Source organism: Hirundo rustica, chromosome 1 (genome assembly GCF_015227805.2).
Source record: "Hirundo rustica isolate bHirRus1 chromosome 1, bHirRus1.pri.v3, whole genome shotgun sequence".
In the NCBI taxonomy this organism is placed as follows: Eukaryota; Metazoa; Chordata; class Aves; order Passeriformes; family Hirundinidae; genus Hirundo; species Hirundo rustica.
Window position 1 is genome coordinate 121,472,880 of NC_053450.1, and position 20,510 is coordinate 121,493,389.

Here is a 20,510-nt window from a genome sequence, read left to right on the forward strand (position 1 = left end):
TATGAGGTGACCTCACAGCCATTCTGAAGTCAGTAACAGTGCTGCAGTAGACGCCATGAGAGCCAAGCTGCATCTCTTTTGTGATTTTATCTACTGATTTCCATGTGAGTAGATGAACTATAACCCGACTGGCAGCAGCAGCAAACTGCTGCTTCCTTAACTGTACAAAGAAGAGAAAAATACAACCTTTTGAATCTATGTTGTGCATCTTGAAGTGTTGGCTGCTGTAAGCCATTGGTACCAAGATTTAAATCCCAGAAAGTCTGGGTGCCCAGCTGAGCTGCATCCACCTGCAGCTCTGGGTAGTAAAATGGGGATTAAGTGCTGGGAAGAAAGGGAGCTATGGTGGCATGTGTGTGAAAGGAAACAAGGCACAAGGAAGATCATGGTAAATGTATACCAAAATAAACAAGCAGTATTTTTCTGGTAAATAAATTACGGTTCTCCACACAAGTGAGCAATAAGCTCTTCACCACCTATGGTGGTGAGAACCCTGTCCTTACCAAGTGGTGAGCAAGTGGATAGGGGCAGAGTGTTTGAGGTTGCTAAACCATGGATTCCAAATACTCTATTCATTTAGTTTTCTTGGCTTTTGGGTTAGTCAAAAATGACAGGAAAAGTGAAAAGCTCTTCATCAATGCAATATCTGCCAGCCTAGGAATCAAGAAGATATGAGTCAGTCACAGAATGCCTGAGAAATATATGTCCTTTTCCCACAAATAGGATTCAAGACTAAATCTCAGTTAAATACTTATTGAAAACCGCACTGGCATTCAGAAGTGTTTGAGTCTTGTGAGGGAAAATATGGGGTTGGGGAAAAACAGTTCCCGTGTTTCCACTCATTGGGGTGTGAGTAGTGTATATTTCTGCTGCCGCAGAAGTTTTCATCAAGTGCATCTATGATTTCAGATTTCTTTTGCATGCCTATTTTGCTACATTTTAATGGATCCTACCTATTTTTTGACCCTTAAAGAAGGCAATGCTTGATTTCTAGAAGTTTATGGTACAATTGAGCTCTTAAAGAATTGTAAAATAACTGAGCAAAAATTCCAGTGGTTATCAAAAAGAAAACAAACAGCTCTGGTGTTTCTGACAGTTATGGGAAATGGGCTGGGTTCCCTCTACCTGGATGAAAGGCAGAAGCGTTTTTCTGTTTCTTAGGTTTTTTTCAAATTTCTTCTCAGTCTTCATCTATACTAGATTTTTTCCCAGGGGAGAGAGAGAGGCTGGCCATTAAAAAAAAAAAAAAAAAAAAAAAAAAAAAAGGCAGAGAGTCTCAACATTAGGGGGGGCAAGTTAATTTTTTGAGCACTCCTCAGCATCCAAATTCCAGTATTGCCCCGAAAGGTGTTTGAAGTATTAATTGCTCTTAAGATTACAATTATTTCTAGCATGTGAGTGGGGGAGTACTGGAGCCCAAAAGCCAAAGTGGATTCTCAGCTTGCTTAAGATGCTCCTCTTTCTTCCCAGCCCTAAAGTCTGTGATTGTTAGGGTACTGTCTGTGGGTCCTTTTTCCCTTGGAATTCATGGCAGCACTCCCAAGCTCAAGCAGCTCCTGTCCCTCTTTGGCTTTGTGTAGCTGGTACAACAGATGGCTCAGGAATATATGTGCTTTGAGGCCTCTCACATTCCAGCTCCCCCTTTTGAAACACAAACCCTCATCTAATATCCATAATCCTTCATGTCAACTGTTTCACATTAAAAAGAGATATAATTTTGGTTTGCTAAACAAAATTTCCTAAGGGCAGACCTGCTAATGATTAGCTGATGTAATAACGCCCAATAAAAGCAACTTGCAGCGGTGAAGTATATATTACCACACCCAATAACCAAATTCATTGTTTGCTGATTTGTAGAATTCAATTGTGAGAAGTTTTAAGAAAACTAATGATATAAGTCTTGCGCTCACCTTTTGAATACTTCAATAAGTTACTCAGATTTTATTAGCAATAACCCAACACCCACCGTATTTCATCTGAGAATTTGAAAGCACTTTATAAACAAGTCTCAGAACACCATGATTCTTCTATTTTGTCTCCTTAGTATAATGTTTATTTCTTCTCAGATCATTCAGATGAACAGACAAGGTTAACAATAAGACATAACAGAAGTTGAGCAGAGCCATTGTTTTCTTCCTTCCTTCCTTGCAGCAGCCCTAACATTTCTAGGAGCGCACATGAACTACGCTGCAGCAGGATGCTGGGAAAGACATACAGCTCAGGAAGTAGGACAGAATCCAGATGGGGAAATTCATCAGGACATGAGGAGTGGCATCGCCATCAGGAATGGCTCCATGTGGCAGTGTCAGGCTGAAAAGGGTGACACTGGAAGGCAGGCACATTACCAATGTGGCCTGCAATGGCCAGAGAACCCTAACTTTTCTTCCAGTTTCCAACCTGTGGCTTTCTCTTTGTTTTGGGGGTTTGGTTTTTTTGTTTGTGGGATTTGTTTTGTTTGGTTTGGAGTAGAGTTGGTGTTGTCAGAGGTTTTTTATGCTTGCAAAGGAGAACACACTTTTACAAAGGTCTACCTGAAAACCAGTATTTCATCCAATGTTGCTCTGATTTCTGTAAATATTTGAGCAACAATTAAAATAGTGGGTTTTGTCAGAGCTCAGTTGGCCTTCAGATTTTAGGATAAATTTGTAGGCAGTTTTACCTGAAATAAGAGAATTACTCAACTTTTGCCAAACTTTATCCTAAAAAAACCCAAAAAACCAACTTGGTGCAGCAGCTTTTTTCTAACCATAGCAGGCTGCCCTGCTGCCCTGCTATAATAAATATTACTGTCACAAACTCATTTATCTCCTAAATTTGGACAGGATCTAACTTACCTCATCTTTAAAGAATAACACTGGCACTCTTGCTCCCACTATCGCTGTCTCTTTGGAGACCAATATTCCAATGCAAAGAGTTAGTTCTTTCTGCCATACAACTTTATAATGAAAGATCTAGGTTCCAAGGGTGAAATGCATACCAAATTTTATTGAACCTGGAAAGAAAGGTTTTCTCATTGAGAATGCCCAGAATCAGTTTCACTTGGGCAAAATAATTACCTTCAGTTGTCACAGGTGAAAAGTGTTAGCCAAGGAAGCACATATGCCAGTCTATTAATTTGCTGAGAGACTAGGTAGAGTACTTTGAACTATATTTCTCTGCCTAGTGGAGAAAGAAAATGAGTATGTCCCTTGACTGATTCTAAAAACCGTATAATTAATGACTCCAGAGAGAGTGAGAAAGTTACAAAAATTTTGAAAGGGTATTCTGAGTTCTGAAATGACATATTTTAACATCAAGTAATCAGCAGATGAGATTTCCCAGCCCATTTAAATATTCAATACTTTATGCATGATGATATCAATCATTCTTAAAAAGGATAAGCTCCTTAAAAATCTCCAATGTTTCTCCTTATCACAAATTTTTACAGTAAGTATGCATCACAATTTACTGCCTTGGTCTGCGCATGGAATTTCTATTGGCAAGAGTGAGAACTGTGTGTGCTCCCAGTCATGGGTACAGTTTGGCCTTTGGGCAGCTCTCCTTCAAATGAGCCCATGGGGAACAGCACCACACTGGGCAGCCAAAGGAGTCCTAATTTCCACAATTTTGTACAATTGAATACTCTATTTGCTGCCTTCCAAAAGTAGTAAAGCTCTAGCTGAAATGTAATTCCTAGACTAAAACCAAAAAGGTGAGGGAAACTTTTAAAGAGCTATGCCAATAGATTTTGTTTAAAGTTATTTTTATCTCCTTTGCCAGGCCATAGGTATAATTGATCTTGAGTTTTCTCCAGAATGCCATTTTTACTTTTATTTTGTTATAAGCTCATACATAGTGTTCAATACAATTCTGATTTCAACTCTGCTTTGGGTAAGTGCTACAGAGGACGCTTATTCTGGAGTCACTATTTTACTAAATACTCAACTGTAGAAAAGTCCAGTGAGGTGTTGTTTTTTTTTTTTTTTTCCTCAGACCAGAAGCCAAATTACTTTTGTCAGTTAGAACATACAGTTTTCATAAGGTAACTTAGGTGAAGACCATACTCCTGAATTTACCTTTTTGCCTTTGAGCATACTTTACATCCCTGAATTTTATCTGGGTTTCCCACTGTTAATTCCTGAAGAACCTTCATCTTGTCAGTAACACAGAAGGACAGTATGGCATCATTTTTGTGCATCTTTTGCTCATGTATGTCTGCCCTAGAGTCACTACAATGTGCTTCCCATCAAATATATAATCAGACGGATATCAAACCTATGCAGGAATAAATTATAGTAGTGTGTAGAAATTCTAGTACCTAAGCAATTGTAAACCAGTGCCATTTGAGACATCCTGCCTGCCCTTTACCTCCCTTTCTGGAGGCTGCAGATGTGCTGTGTCACATTTGCCAGCCTCAAGCAGGTGTCTTGGAGCTACAGGGCATCAAAGGCTACTTTGCATCTATTGCATTAAGTGCCTGTGCTTTGGCACTCGGATAGTTCTTTGTATGCCCTGAGTCCTAGTTAAATGTCTTGGCCTGATCACATTGGGGTTTTTTTCTTTTGAAGATGAAAATTCTCCTATTATTACAACTAGAACAGAATTTAATTTCTCATTTCAGAAGGTATTGTAAGGGAGGCAAATTCTGCTGAGTGCTTCTCAATGACATAATTAAAGACATAACACGAACATGAAAATTACATGTCTGCAAGACAAATTGAAAACTTTTTCTCCTCCCACTCCTTTGAAAGAAAATGTGGAGTGAAACATGAAAATTCTCAACAATCCCTGTTTTGTGAGACTGCAAACATTTTAAGTGATTTATTATCACACCAGGTATTTTCTTTGCCACACTTGGCTTTGACACTCTTTTAAACACAAACATACCCTCTATTACTTGCACGGCGTAATGCCGTAAGCACCAGGGTGCAGTGATGGTGGGTGGGCTCTCTTCTTTTTCCTCCTAAACACAGGAATTCTCTAATGTTTTTAGTATACAGGACTGATCTGTGCAGGATGGTCCCATTCTCCCACTCCTCTGCTGCCTCTCTTTCCTTTCAGTTAATTCAGTAAAGCCTCATGAGTGTTGGGAGGTAGAAGATGAAGTCATGCAAACCAACACACCTTAAATCACGGAACAACAAAGGAACCCTGTTGATCTCCCCAGACTTTTCCACCCAGGAATAAAAATCCACATGAGGCTTACCAAATGCTTCTGCTGGTAACAGAAGTAGCAATTCCTCTTTTTGGGCCAAATGCTACTCTTAGATGCATACATGAGGCCCAGCTGAGGAAAATGGAAGCCAAATGGAGCATCAACTAGCAGATTGTGGATGAGAGATACCAGAAGAATTCCTAGTCCTGTTAATTGACTGCAATGGTGACACTGAGGTTAATAATAACACTAAAAAGGGATGTCCCCCACCACAGTAAACTTGCTGTAAAGATCTCCCCCATGGCACAGGCCAAAGCCTCTCCTATATTTCCCCCTATTTTACCCCTATTCCCATCTCATGCAACTTTAGGTGATGTGTCCAAAGTGCAAAAATTTTTCACCAAAAAAAAAAAAAAAAAAATCAGTTTGGATGTCTCTGATAGCAATTATGTACTTTTGACAAAATGAAACAAGCAATACATTTTCTTGCTGAAACCTACTAGAAGCTGGGCGAGATGTGAAGAGCCAGATTCTCAGCTGCACTGAGACATTTTGTGTTGTTAGAACAATGGGACCAAAAGGAGATGGATCTTCCCACAGTTCAGTTTATTCCATTGTTGGGAAATCTGTAGCCCCAGTGGCTTCTGCAGCTGGTGGCAGGCAGAATGCTGAAGACAGGGGATGACAGGACTACTACTGCTGTTCCCTGTCCTTGCAGGCTATTGATAAAGAGCTGATTTAGCTTAAAGCAACCTCAAGTTTTTTGGTTTGGTTTTTTTTTTTTTTTTTTTTTTTTTTTAACTGCTCATTATCTGATTTAGGGAATCTAAACTGAACTGGGAAGCAGCAGCCTGCTCCATTGTCATCCTTTTACCTTATATCTGCAACTGGCAGCTGTAGGGTGCTGCTAAAAAATGCCTCCTTATCCCCATCAGAGATTGAGGAGGCTGTGCCATGCCTGCTGCTGTCTTGGCAGACAGCTTCCTATGAAGAGGCACTCCTGCTCTCTCTGATGTAAAAATTAACACCACTGGTTAAACCCTGGTTGCACATGTCCCTTCAAAGTCTTGGGGGCAAAGAAACCCCCTGTGTGCTCTTCTGAAATGGCTGCTGTGTGGGGAAGTTAGGTGGATGTCTCCAAACCTCCCAGACCATTGGTGGAAGTGTGGTTTTGTGCCTCACATGTACACAAGGAGGTCTCTGCTCACTTCTCCCTCAATGATGGGAAAAGTGTTCCTCTCTTCTTTATCCCACCCACTCCTTTCACGAAATTGGTTGGAGCTTTGTGACTACGGCCCGTCCGCTTTTTTGAAATTATGGTTTCAAGTTTACTGGGAGGGAAATAAAGATGTACATTCACTGCCTTGCATGCAGCACATTGCACCATTTCATTAAGAAACTAGATTTAACATAAAACCAAGAAAGGCAGCTAATTTGGTCCTGTCCTTTATGCTGGATTTATATTATTGCGACATCACTAATGCCATTCGTTCATAGAGATATGACAAGCCCCAGGGTTTACTGCTTTTTTGAACCCCTGTAACCAATTACACCAGGGAAAGGCACGTCTAAATTGCTATCAATAGAAAAGCAGCATTTTAAAATCACTTTGTGGAGTATGTATCACTTCAGATGGGTCTGAGTAACCATGAATCAAGCTTTGAACCTCTTACCACATGTTAGGAGTCCATCTAAATCTTCTCATCCTCTCAGTGAAGAACAATAGCTTTCACTTGAAGAGACACTGTTACGTGGCAAAATGGATTAAAAGAAAATCAGGGGGGAAAAAGGAATAATAATAAAAAAACCTTCAATCATTTAACTTGCAGATGAAACTAATTGATTTGAGTGTTGGCAGGGGAGTGCCATGGCAGTTAGTTTGATGTAGTAATTAATGCAATCATCCCTCTTTGTTATTACTTTAATAAGGTAAACACCCTGTTAAAATAAACTGAAAGAGTTGTCTCTGGCCCAGAGCTTGCAGTTGTGGTGAGCAGCGTAATAACCCCACAATGTAAAACTTGGACAGGAAAGAACGAATTACATTAATCCCCAAAGGTTCTCACTGCAGACTTTTGAAGTTTTAACTTTAGAGTGGAAAAGGAGATCTGAAACTTAGAGGGTACTCACCCCGTGGCTCCTGAGAGAAAGCAGCATGTGTCTGCTTGAGCTGAATCCAGCTAATAGGGGCTGGAGATAAGCTCAGTTTCTGCAAACACTCACATGTGGGCTTATCTGCACTAGCACAAATAGTCCCATGATACTAAAAGTTTGACACAGGCATAAAAATCAGCACTTGTATAGGTATCTTTTGTACTGTTTTGGAGTATCAGTACGAAGAAGGAAAGTTTCAAATTTGGTTTTAACCTAATGACTGTTTTTAGAAGTAGTTTCCAGAAAAACCCACTCTCAGTAGCATGACTCAAAGGACTGCTTTGTTTGTGTAGGTTTCTGCTTTGGGTTTTCATGCCAAACAACAGAATTAAGAAGCTGTGCTGTAATGTTAAGGATCCCTTCAATAAAAAGGAGTTGCTGAAATACAGCAAAACTGGGGGGGGTGGGGGGGGTGTGAATCCTGGTGAATAGTAACAACATTTTTCTTTCCTTTTAACTTTTCAATGATTAAACTGTAAGATGTGTGCAACTCAGATATTTGACATTTCTCTTACTTCCTAAACTCTCTTGCTTTAGTGGTTTTACCTAGAAGGTATGAGCACTCTTTTGGACTGAAATCTTTGCACATGGCCTGAAAACCTTCAAATTCTTCCATGAAAAATCTATCTGGCTTCTCTGAGAAGTGCCATGTGACCAAAAGATTTGGGTTTCTTCTCAGTCCCTGCTCTTCCCAATGGTGCCTCAAGACTTAATCACCTAAATGTTAATTTACCAGATTCCCATAAGAATCAAAGACAAATTAAATCACTGGAAATTCATGAGAAACTCCTGTGAATGATAATCTAGCTCCCAAGATGGTGAGTGCAGGGCGTGTTGTACTAGGGTAGATTTACAGTGCAAATGGGTTACAAGAGGTTATGGCCCCTTTATTAATGACGGCCAGCACAATGTGCTCAGGGTTTATGGGCAAAATGGGCTCCATTTGTGGAATTTTTACTTTATTACTTATTGCTAATTAACATAAATCTCTGATTGCTAATTAGAGAGTACTGAGAAAAGTTGGGTGGGGCTGTTTATCTGCAGGAGGGTACGAAGGCTCTGCAGGGTGATTTGGACAGGTTGGATTGATGGGCCAAAGCCAGTGATCTGATTTCAACAAGGCAAAATTTGGGGTCCTGCATTTGGGTCACAACAATCCCATGCAGTGCTACAGGCTGGGTCAGAGTGGCTGGAAAGCTGCCCAGAAGGAAAGGTGCTGGTTGACAGCAGCTCAACGTGAGCCAGCCACAAGGTTAAAGGCATCATGGCCTGTATCAGAAACACTGTGGGTAGCAGGACCAGGGCAGGGACTGACCCTCTGTTCTGGGCACTGGTGAGGCCACACCTCGAATCCTGCATTCAGTTTTGGGCCCCTCACAGTAAGAAAGACATGGAAGTGCCAGAGAGTGTCCAGAGAAGGGCATTGGAGCTGGTGAATGCTTTGGAGCACAATTTTTACAAGGAGCATCTGAGCAAGCTGGAGCTGTCTAGGTTGGGGAAAAGGAGGGCCAGGGAGAACTTTATTGCTCTCTACAATGAGATCCTTACAATGCTCTCGACATGAAAGGAGATTGTAATGAGGTGGGGGTTGGTCTCTTCTCTCAAGTAACAAGTGACAGTTGGACCAGGGGCGGTTTAGATTTGATATTAGGAAAAATTCTTCATGGAAAGAGTGGTCAAATGCTGGAACAGGCTGCCTAGGGAATCACCACTTAAATACCTGGGGTTGTTTAAAAGAGTTGTGGATATGGCACTCTAGGACCTGGTTTAGTGGTCACACAGCAGTGCTGGGTTAATTGCTGGACTTGATGAGCTTGGAGATCTTTTCCAACCTTAATGATTTTGTGATTCATGTTCTCCTTCCACACTGGTCATTGCCTGCTACCAAACCCCTGCCATCTATCCCCAGTGCACAGGGTCCCTCTGCAGGCTATGCTGTCCCCTCCATAGAGACCTCACCCAGCACTGTTCATTTAAGTTCTTCCAGGGCTAGCATTTTAACAGGAAAAGATTCAGAAAGGTGAAGACTGTCCTTGCTGTGCTGAATAGAGAGATGCGTTATTCACGGCACATGGCTGTGCGTACTCTTTAGTAAGCTCCAGAGCTTTACTCCAACTGAGTATATTCTTGTTAAATTTTAAATTTGTTGTTTCTAAAATGGTTGAAGCAAAGAACAGAAATAGTCTGCACAGTCCACAGAGAAAGCAGTTGAGATATATATTTCATAGAATCATAGAATGATTAGGGTTGGAAGGGACCTTGAAGATTACATAGCTATATATAAAAAGTAAGGATGCTACTGATAATAATTCTTAATTCCCTTGCTTTCACTCTTTGGCTGAAAGTCTTCTTTCACATTCCTACAGCTGTAGCCTCATATTTGGTTTCTTGTTGAAAATTGTCAGCTCTGAAATAAGAAGATGAAGAAATCACCAGAGCAATTCCCGTTCCTTTCTCTTTGGGGAGAGTTGCAGGCAGAGTGAGAAGCCTGCCCCTTGGAATCCACGGAGATCCTCAGTGCCCTGCCCCAGACGGAAGAGCAGCTGTGAGAAAGAAGAGCCATTCCGTGGGTCAGGGCAGCATTTCCCCATTGTTGCTACCCTAGTGTCCCACCAAAGTGATGAACGGTTCCCTGTTCGGGCAAAAAGCGCGTCGCACTATCTCTTCCTCCCATGAAACCCAGCGATCACGCAGCCACGGCGCTGGCCGACCAGGGGAGGAAACAATTCCAGAACTTCTGGTAATAAATTTTGCCTTTGCTGGGGTTTGATCCATTAGTCGTCGGTCGGATCATTTCGCGGGGCAGTCTGCCCCGTAGCTACCGAAGAAAAAAACCAGCAGCATCAGCGGTGCTGACAGCGGCCCGCGCCCCGGGGCCGATCCGGCCGGACCCCGCCGCGGCGCCGGGACCACGGCCGGGCTGAGCGGGGCCCGGCGCGGCCACGGCCTGAGCTTCCCCGCCGCGCCACAGGGGGGCACGGCCGCACCGGGAACGCGCCGAGCCCGGCCAAATGAGCCGGGCCGAGCCGGGCCGAGCCGTATCTGCTCTGTGTCCCGGGGCGCCCAGCGTCCCTGGCCCCGCCGTGCCGCAGCCGCCCGGGGCCGGTCCCGGGTAGCGCCGGTCTGGGCTCGGGGGGATGCCCCGTCTGTGCAGGGCAAACACACCTGCCCGAGATGGTGCAGAACTTGGCGTCTGTCCGGGTTCGCCCTCGGCCACCGGCCCGTCTGGAGCGTGTGGGAGCGGGGCTGGTGCCCGCCGGGCTGGGATGGCCGCAGGCGAGGGGGTGAGAGAGCGGGGCTGTGCGATGCTCACAGCCGGGGCTTGGGAGCGCGGGGCAGAGGCGTCGGCAGCGTCCGTGCGGTAACTGGAAGGTTTGTGGAAGGCGGAGAAGCATCTCGGCCCGGCTCGTCTGCCCAAAGGTGTGCGTGAACAGGGCGACGCTTGCTCTCAGCAAAGCTGGCCTTCCTCAGCTGGGCAAGGCAAGCGGAGGGGCATTTTCCCCTCAAAGCCTCCGCACTTGGTCTGCCGCGGGCCACTGCTGCGGGCGTGGGGCGAGCCCTGCGGAGCGCGGCGGGACGCGCCCTCGGCGCGGGTTTGCGGGGCGAGCGTCTCGCACGTTCCCCTCCCATTATTGCAGGTGAGGCTGAGGCACGAGGGGGCCCTTTTGAAACCAGGGGGCTGAATTTTATAGTGGACCGAATGGGCATCGGAGAGCAAATGTACCTCTAAGGAAGGAACGCAGCGAGGACCCTCTGCCAAACATAATAATCTGTGTGACTAATAGGGAGCACCGAGAACTGTTCCATTATATCATGAGACATTACATCGTTCTTGAAAAAATAGTCTTTGATGACATGCAAAGGATTGGCAAGTGCATTTCAGAGAATCCCCCTTCATTTCTTCAAGGATTTTGACCCATGTTCGTTATGTTATGCATAATTTAACTTTCTCAGCAGTTACATTGAACTTGCTGCTATGGGTTTTACATGTTCGTCATTTAAATTTGGGGGAACAGAATGTGTATGAACTTATTTTTTAAATTACTCGTTTACAGTTCCTTGGAGGAATTAGAAACTGGAACTTCACAATAATTTCGCCATGTATTTCTAGACCTCGCCCAACATGCTGCAGTTTTGCAAAATGCCAGATATTAGTAAAACGGTTTGCATTTAGTCTCACAGAGCCTACAGAGTAGTATTTCCATATAAAGTATTACGATATCAGCCCTCATTTCTTTTGTAATTTTAATATCGTGGGTGTCAATCAGGAAGAAGATTGTTGCTGTTATTACAATGAATATAAAGCAAAACAAAGAACTTTTTAGAAAATGAATATGCTCTGGGGAAATTCAATGAATCTTTGTGAGAAGAAAACTGTTCTTATACATAAATATATAAAAACTGGCTGTGTATTGTGCAAAACTTGCTTAGTGCTAAAGGAGTAAATGTATTGTAAATCAATGGTGGGTCCCATAGCACATTATAGCATATTTTATTAGGTTTTTACCTTATGGTAAGGTCTTTTATTAAGGGCACATAAGAGCACACGCTGCTGAATACCTTGTTTTCCACAGTGGTCTGTACATAATGGAGGGGTTTTTGGTTTTGTTTTAGTTTTTGTTTTTACTTGTTTTGTTAAACATTCCTGTAATTAATGCATTTAATGGGAATCCAGCAGTAACAAATATAAAATTTATTGTGGTTTTTTAAAAAACTGCTTGGCTTACTACATTTTCCATTAGCAAATGGCAAGGACCAGATTCCTCAAAATATTTCTGCACTCACCCCAGAAATCTCCTGCTAAAACAGGTGATGTTTTCAACTGTGTAATGGAAAAGAAATGTCACATAAATAATCCCTGTGAAGGATTCAGTATAAATCCAAAAAGTGTCTTTAAAATAATCCTCAAACCTCTCAGTCTCAAGCTTGATAAGAAGACATCTGTATTAGCACTGGAGCTTGCTGGGTGAGTTATTAGGTGTTGAAAGACACTGTCTAGGAAGTCTGACCCATCAGAATTTGAATGTAAAAGGCAAGTGACAACTTCATGAATACATGAAAAGCCTTAGAGCCCAGTCCCAAAGCCCTCTTTCCCTGCCTGAAAAGCCCGTTTATCTTCGGATGAATAAGAGTTACAGAATTGGAACCTAAGGAAAAAAATCGTTGGTATCCGTGGCCAAGGGAATGTCTCCCTCCCACCCATTTGATTAGAACCATGTGCAAGTTTGGCTAACGAGACTGTAGGGCTTTCCCCTCGCCTCTGTGGATGATTGTGGCATTTTATTTGAATGCTGGTATGGTTTCCCATTCCTGTTCCTTGCAAGCTTTTGGTCTGGGCAAATAAAAAAGATGTCAGAACCAGAGAATCTTTTTACAGCGTATAAAAATCTTCCCATCTAATCCAAGAGGAAATCGTAATGTGAGGAACATCGGTGTTTTAATGGCCTCCTAATGAGGATGAGCTTGGCCAGAGCTTTGAAGAAGACAAATGGAAAGCAGAACAGCTCATTTCTCCTTGAGGGCAAGGATTACAGTTCTTAGGGAGGACTGCATGGATATTCCTTCAGCAGGTAAAGCTTTGCCTGCCCACGGTCTCCTGGCAGGGCCCTGATGTACGGGCTGTTGGCAAGAGCAGGAAAGGGGGGGTAGGAAAGTGGGGGGCGTGCTCACACTTTCTGGTTTCTCTGTCAGTCTATTCCTCTCTGTGTACTGCTGGGAAAAATGAAGACAATTATATTTACCTAAATCCCTGGATAATTAAGGCACTAAATTAAAGCCCAAGAAGCACTTGAAACTTTCAGATGAAAGAGCCCATAGACAGACAGCTCACTTGTAACCTCACATGTCTGGGGTTCTCCCTAAGGTATGGGGGATACACAGCAAACACTCTGTACAGCCACAGATAGGTGATCACATCTAATTTAAAAGCCCTCATTACTCCCTCCTGACAGGTTTGGAAGTTTGCCTGCCTAGTTCCAAGGCCAATGTCGATCCATTTAAAATTAATATTTTTCATTCCTCTCTCCGCTGTGTGCATTTAAAAGCTGTCCTTGGCTTTCCCTCCCAGCTGCTGGCTCTGATTAGCCCAGCAGCAGTGATGGAGCTCTGCTTTGCAGCTCTGATGGGTTCCTACTGCTCTCATACCACATTAGAAGGAGAGTTTTCCTGGAAAAGGGACTGCCTTGTTCCTGACTTCTTCTATGCCTTCAGCAAGCCAAAGGGTCTTAATTTCCTATTGGGAAAAACAGGCCTTTCTCATCCCATCCCAGAAACAAGCTGTGAGTGCCAGGGGTGTGGATGTTGTGCTTCCTTCTGTGCCAGCGTCCCTTGACACGGCTCAGCCCTGCATGCTCCCCTTGCTCAGCATGGGCTTGCAAGGAAGGCAGAAATGTTTTTGTGAGCAGATCAAGATGGTACCTCTTTTTGCTGCTGCTAAAAAGGATCTTTGTACAATTCTCCTGGAGTGACACGAGGCATAACATGACAGAGGAAATCGCCCTCATGGAGATATGCATGAAGATCTTTTAACATCAGTTAAAAATGTGAGTTCTGCTCTGGAAATACACTGTAAAAAGAATTTAAAAGCACATTGTAATCAGTAGCTTGGGTTTTTCCCTGTCGCTGCAGAGTGAGGACTGCTGACTCTTGGAGGGCAAGAGAACAGGTCATGTTTTGAAGCTACTTCTGGCTTCATGGGCTTTGGAAGGGGAGAACAACTCTGGGTAAAGCCTTGGTGATGGGTCAGTATAGAAACCTCCCAGGAACAACAGGGCAGAACCACTGCCACTAACAGCACAAGATGCAGACACCATCTCTCTTGAGTTTCTGTCTGGTGCCCTGGGCACATCCTAGGAGTACACCTTCACCATGCAGCAACTCACAGTTTTGGCCATCTTTCCATTCTCTGCTCACTCCCTGCCCACCCCCCTGCCTACTGGACTTCCTTTCCTCGCCAGGCTCTGCACACAGTGAGCTGCATGGTTTGCCACACCAGTTAGCTACACTGGTAACATGATGAATACTTTTCCACTGCATTTTTCCCTAGTTTTAGTCAGTCAGATTGGCTTGAGGCACAGTCAGACCAATGGCAGGGCATTGGTTTAGCTCAGCTTTTGCAGTGGAGTGGCAGGAGTCACCTGCAGTGCCAGTGCCAAGTGTGTCAGTACAGTGGGAGCCCTGCAAACTTCGCTGCCAGCTCGGCCAGGATGTTACCACATTGCATTGCTGTGGAATGGTGGGGCTGTGGGTGTCCCCCCAGGCCCTTCACCTCATACCACACAGTGCTACCACAAAGAGGTAGCAGAAACACCTTCACAGAGGGCTGATAGTGCCTTGGCTGTTCTAGGGGATGAGTTTAGGATTGCAGGCACCCAAGAGGGTGTCAGTGGGTGCAGGTTGCACTTACTCCATCTGAATGACAAAACCTTCCCTCTAAAGGCAGCCACCATTGCAGGACACTGGTAGCAAAACTACCACTTCTTCATCCTCCCCATCCAGCTTGTGAAAACTGCCTGACTTTAATCCTGACAATTTAATGTACAGATCAAAGTACAGGGAGCAGATACGGCAAACTACCAACAACAAAAACCCAAGTCAAAACAACAGCTGGTGTTGTGATACCCTACACAGCCCAGCGTAACCAGAATCCACAGCCATGTCCCACTGTGGACAGTTCCTTTTTCTTATCCCTGGCTACGTGTTTTCTTTGTAGCACAGCTTCTTGAAGCTAAAAAAAACTTCTACTAAGCTGGAATTGGCTCAACCAACGTATAACACAGAATGAAAATGATTAGTGAAACAAAAGGGAAAGTGCAAGGAGGATATAGAGTACTTCCATACAAAGCCTCCTGTCTTCCTATGGGATCCATTATAATCCAGAGGGCCCCAAATTTAAACTAATCCATTTCTGCCTTTATTTATTTTTTCTCGACTCAATTTCCTACATGAACTGGCTAGTTATGTCAAATATTTTTCTTTCTTTTAAGCTGGCTTGCTGTCAGCTGAATGCAATGCCCTGTGAAAACACCTGCTGACCTGCTGTGTACACACATACACAGGCACACATCTCTGCTGTCTGCATCTATATATCTATATCATCTATATGCATCTATAGAATCTATGTCTGCGTCTCTATATATCTATGTGTCTCTTTTTCTTGCTTTTAGAGCAGGACCCACAGGCTGCAAATTCCTCATCTCTGCAAAATACACCTTCAAGCTTCCCTCTCTTTTGGGAAAGGCAGATGCCTCATTGTTTCTAGTTCAGACTGCTCTGGCTTGCTCTGCTGGCAGGTCCTGGAGGAGTGGAGTGATCAGGTTCACTAATGGTCGGGCTCTTGTGGTATTTGTTTACCTAACACAATCAGAACACACGTCTTAAATATTTTATCAGCTTCGCTGGGTCACTCTCATACTGTGCCATTGTATTGCTGGAGAATAGAGCAGGCTGGATGAAAAATAGTGCTCAAGAATGCTGCAGAAAGAGAGTTTTAAATGCATAGCAGCACTAATGCCCTTCTTAGACCCACTAAAACAAAGGTCCCTGTTGCAGCACAGCAGCTTGGAGACCAAAAAAAAAAAAAGGGCAGTTGCAATAACAAAGCAGACCAAAGAATTGAGCAAATAGTCTCAGACCATCAGTAGTGGTGGTCCTGGTTTAACTTTGATCCCTCCTTTCTGATGCTTGATTAATTTTTTGATTCCCTAGAAAAAAGTCCTCAATAAATTTTTGTGATTTATCTTGTGCCTGTTTCCTGTGGGTAAGCTCACAAATGCCTGTGAATAAAGTAAAGTGTAAAGAAAGTGGCTGTAACAGGTTAATTCTGGGGGTAGTCCCAGGGCAGGAGTCTCCTGTAGTAGGCCCCCAGCAGCCAGTAGCTATTGTGGAGAAGAAAACAGCCACTGCCAGCTAGACAGTGACTCCAGGTGGGCAGGGAAAGCTGAGAGGTAGGACTGTCCTGCAAACCTTTACTAGAGCTGTGGGTAGAAAGTGTTGTTAATGAGGGGACCTAACCAACCACTTCATTTCTGAGCCTGTACCCAAGGGCAGCATGTCAGGAGATTCCCCATTAGCTGCATGTGGGGAGATTCTCCAAAAGGAGGTCAGATATGCTTTGTCTCTTTTATGCTGAGAGTCAGTGTGAGAGTGAAGAGCTTTGCACCCTTGCATGTCCTCTATCCCAGTATTTTTAAACTTTTTTTAACAAAAAAGCACTTGTGTCTGCCATGTTTTTCCATCCTCCTGCTGAAGGGTTTCCCTAGCACCAATTCAATTCTAATTTCTCAGCTCTTGTGTCTGTTTACATCTGGGCTCATGGGGGTTCATCACCCTTCCCGAGCTCCACACACCTTTTTGGGGGAGGTGTTCTCTTTCTCCATGTTTCTGTTGTTGTTCTGTTATGCTGCCTTGATTTTTGCTAATGTCCTTGGATACCTATCCTCTGTGCTTGCTTATCCTCCCTACTCGAACTCTGTGCTACATTGCCATTGGTTTTGAATGCCCTTATAGCAAGTAGGCTGCACCCTAGGTTCAGGAAAAAGCAGGGACACGTTGAGGAGCGAAGTGGGTCCAGCCAAAGCACGAGAGGCTGGCGTGGCAGAGGGAAGGAGTCTCTCTGTACCTCTGCTCTGACAAGTATAAACTGGGGCAACCTTCTTGCTGATGCATAGAGTCCTCAGCTTAGTCTAGTTCTGGCTGCATCCCTGCAGAGGAGAAAAGTGTGTGCTCACACTGATTCATTTTCTTGCTAATTATAACTTTGTTATGATGTCCAAAGCAGCCTGGAGAGAGCAATAGTAACAGTGGGCTGCTTGGAAGAGAAACAAATTCTACAATCAGGTTTGGGAAACCATGAATCAGCTGTAAAAGGCAGTGTTACCTCAGCCTGAATACATCTTGCTTAGCTCATACTGTCAGGTGTAAATATAACTGTGTGGACAATAAAGTTATCCTGTGATATGTCTTCATGAGAGGTACCTATTTTTACAGATATGATGTTCCTCTTTCAGTATTTGGCCCCAGATCAAGAGCTCTGCTATTGCATGTTAAGCAGTGGCATGACATCCCTGCTTTAAAGGCAATGCAGGAGTGTATGGCTGCAGAAAAGGCCATGCTTTCATGTTTGGGGAAAACGTCTGCTGTACCCCCTTAAAGAGGGAGCCATGTGCACCCACTGCCCCATCTTCCAGCTTTTACAAGGGGAGGATGGGAACAAGGGCATGGCTCTGCCTTTTTCCTACCCATTTTAGGAGGGTGAATGCTCTTGGCCAGATTTAGCCTTTTAAAAACCAGGGGGGAGAGCAGCAGAAGCTGTGCCTGTGCCAGGGCCCCCAAGGGAGCGGCACGGTCACACTGCACGGGGCCGATACCCTGCAGTGTGACACCAGCACAGAGTGCTTGCAGGCAGGCTGGTCCTTGTCACCGAGGCTGCACCGCTGGGTCAGGCCCTCGCACTGGGACTGCCAGCAAGACATCAAGTTGCATTAATCTCCAGCTAATCTAATTCCCACTGGAGAGATGGGTTCATCCCGACTAACTTTAGATTACGGTTTACGCGTTATTGTGCCAAGGTCTGTATTGGACCAATTTATAGTGAGAAATGAGGTTGGCAAGATAACAGGGGCATCACAATTAGAGCTAATTAGCCCAGCAGGAAATCCATTTCCAGGCAGCTTTTGGCAAGAGGAGAGGTTGGCGGGATAACAAGCATGGAGTGTATTTTGATACAAGCACACTCCAGCTGCAAGGAAAAGCAAAGTAACAGCTTGTCTCATCCGTATGCGGAGGCCTCATGTCAGGCTCCACCACGTAAGTCTTTTTGTTTGAGGCTCTGCAGCCTCCCTGCTTGGAAGAAGTTCAGAGAACTAGTTCTTACAAAGTCACCTCAGCTGCCAGGGGACAATGGTGAGCTGCAAGGTCTGCACAGTGCCTTGCTCCTGCCACCAGACAGGAGGTCTTGGTCCTCCAAGACCTTGGTCCTCCTACAGTTTGGAGGGAGGTGAGGGGTTGTAGGTCATAACAGAAATCAGTGAAGAGTAGTTTGGTTTAATTGCAGGAGTGATACGTACAGTAAAAGTCTGGAGTATAGGCAAACTATTGGAATTATTTGTATTTGAGTGCTTTATTATATTGGAATTGCAGTGATATTATTAACATTTGTACAAATGCACAAAAATCCTTTCTCTTCTATCTAGAAAGAGATGTAAAAATCTGACCTATTTGAACAGTCTCAATGAACTCATTGTCCATTTGTAACAATAATGGGTTCACAATGCAACAAAAAGCTTAACATAAAATTAAACATATTAAATGCTGCAGCAAGTATTTACATTTATGTACCAAAAAAAAAAAAAAAAAAAAAAAAGTATCTCCCTCCAGTAAGGAAGGTGGTTGCTTTACAGAATAAAACAAACAGACATACAAACACAAAACCTTTGCATACAATACAAACAACCTCAAGCCCAAAACTTACTGTGACAGCACCTTTTTTAATATTTTATATATATATTTATATATATTTATATATAAACTTCGATAGTTTAGGCTTACTCCAAGCAGTGCTAAAAGTTCCTTAAAAACAGGACAATGGCAATAGTCCAAAGAAGCAATGTTCACTGAGTGCTACCCAGTGTTTTAAGAGAGCTGCTACAGAGAGAGGGATACAGAGCTCAAGGCCATGGGCTGGGAAACACTTGGGTCCCAATGATATAGTCCTTGGCAAAACTCTCAGTGGCTGTTGTTCTTAGTCAGAAGAGTTTCGTGTTTCGTGCAAAGTAGTTTTTCTTGTGGAAGCATGCTAAAGGTGATCTCTGTCAGGGAACTCCTTGCAACCTCAGCTCTGTGGGGTGGGGAAAATACTTCTGTGAAATTTTCCTAGATTCCAACAAGGAAAACATTTCTCTTGAAATGCCCAATCAATCCTCCCACCTCCCTCACCCCAGGACAGCGCTGCAGTTTCTGCAGACATGGAAGGAGCTTTCAGTCTTCATTCAGAAGGCTGTCACGCAGATTTTTAGTCAAGAAAGATACTTGGGTCTAAGACCTTCACAGCATCAGATGGCAGGCTCTGAACATGAGCTTTGTGAACAGTTCCACCAGGTGCACCTAAGCAATACTAACATTTAACTTGCATAAATGTAGAACTGGAGATCCTGAATTCCAGGTATTACACACTGATCTAAATATAACGAGTTGCAGTTATTGATTCCAGTCCAAGGAGAGCCTGGGAAAGGATCAGATTTCCACTTAGAGAATCAATCTTGTCTCTGAGTGTGTGTGAACACTGACATTTTTGGCCTCATGCAGTTTAGGATTTGCTGTAAAGTCATTTTGAAAGCTATGGAAAACCAATAATGGTGAGCAATTTAGCTCTTAAGTGTAAAGCTACTGATAAAACTGAGATAAATGTAAGCTCTGAGAAAAAAAAAAAAAAAAAAAAAAAAAGAGGTTATGGATGTAAACAGTCTCTTCTGTCAATGCAGCAAGGTGATGGTTTCAGATGTTGAAAAATTGAACCTTTTTTTTTTTTTTTTTTTGGTGTTCAAATCACTTGAGATTTTATTGCTTTTATTTGTCCTTAGAAGTTTTTTGTCCCTTCTTATTTTTTTTCTTTTTAAAGGTGCTGTCCCTAGTCAAGTTATAAGGCAACATATTTTATTGATTCAGAACTCTAATACATAGTATGGCCACTGTTACCACTGCAGCTTTGCAGCTACTGTGAGTTGGACAACAGTCAAAGTGCATCACAATGCACAACAGAGCCAGTCTCCTGACCTTACAATATACAGGACACTTTGGTTCTTGGGGTGAGAGATTATAAATGTAGCTTAGATGCTGCCTCACATCACACACATTGCATAATAAAACATTTATATGCTGTCATGAAGAGGGTTTAAAGTCTAAGTCACACTGCAGACTGGCTGGTCTCGGCTTCTCCGCTCGGACAGGTGTGAGAGACAAGTTGTAGATATGCCACCAGTGAAAGCATATAAATGTATCTGGTGCAAAACTTTTACAAGAATATTTATAAATGATTCAACAAGGGAGAGCAAGAAAGAGAGCAAGAGCTAAAGTGCAATTTTAAAAGAATATAAATAATTGAAATGTAGAAATAAGATACTAATTTGTTGTAACTGGTTTTGTTTTATAGGCACAGTTTAGGTTTTTTGTCTACAGATCAATTTTTTTTCTCTTCTTCCCCCTCCAGTGATTTTCTCTGATGTAT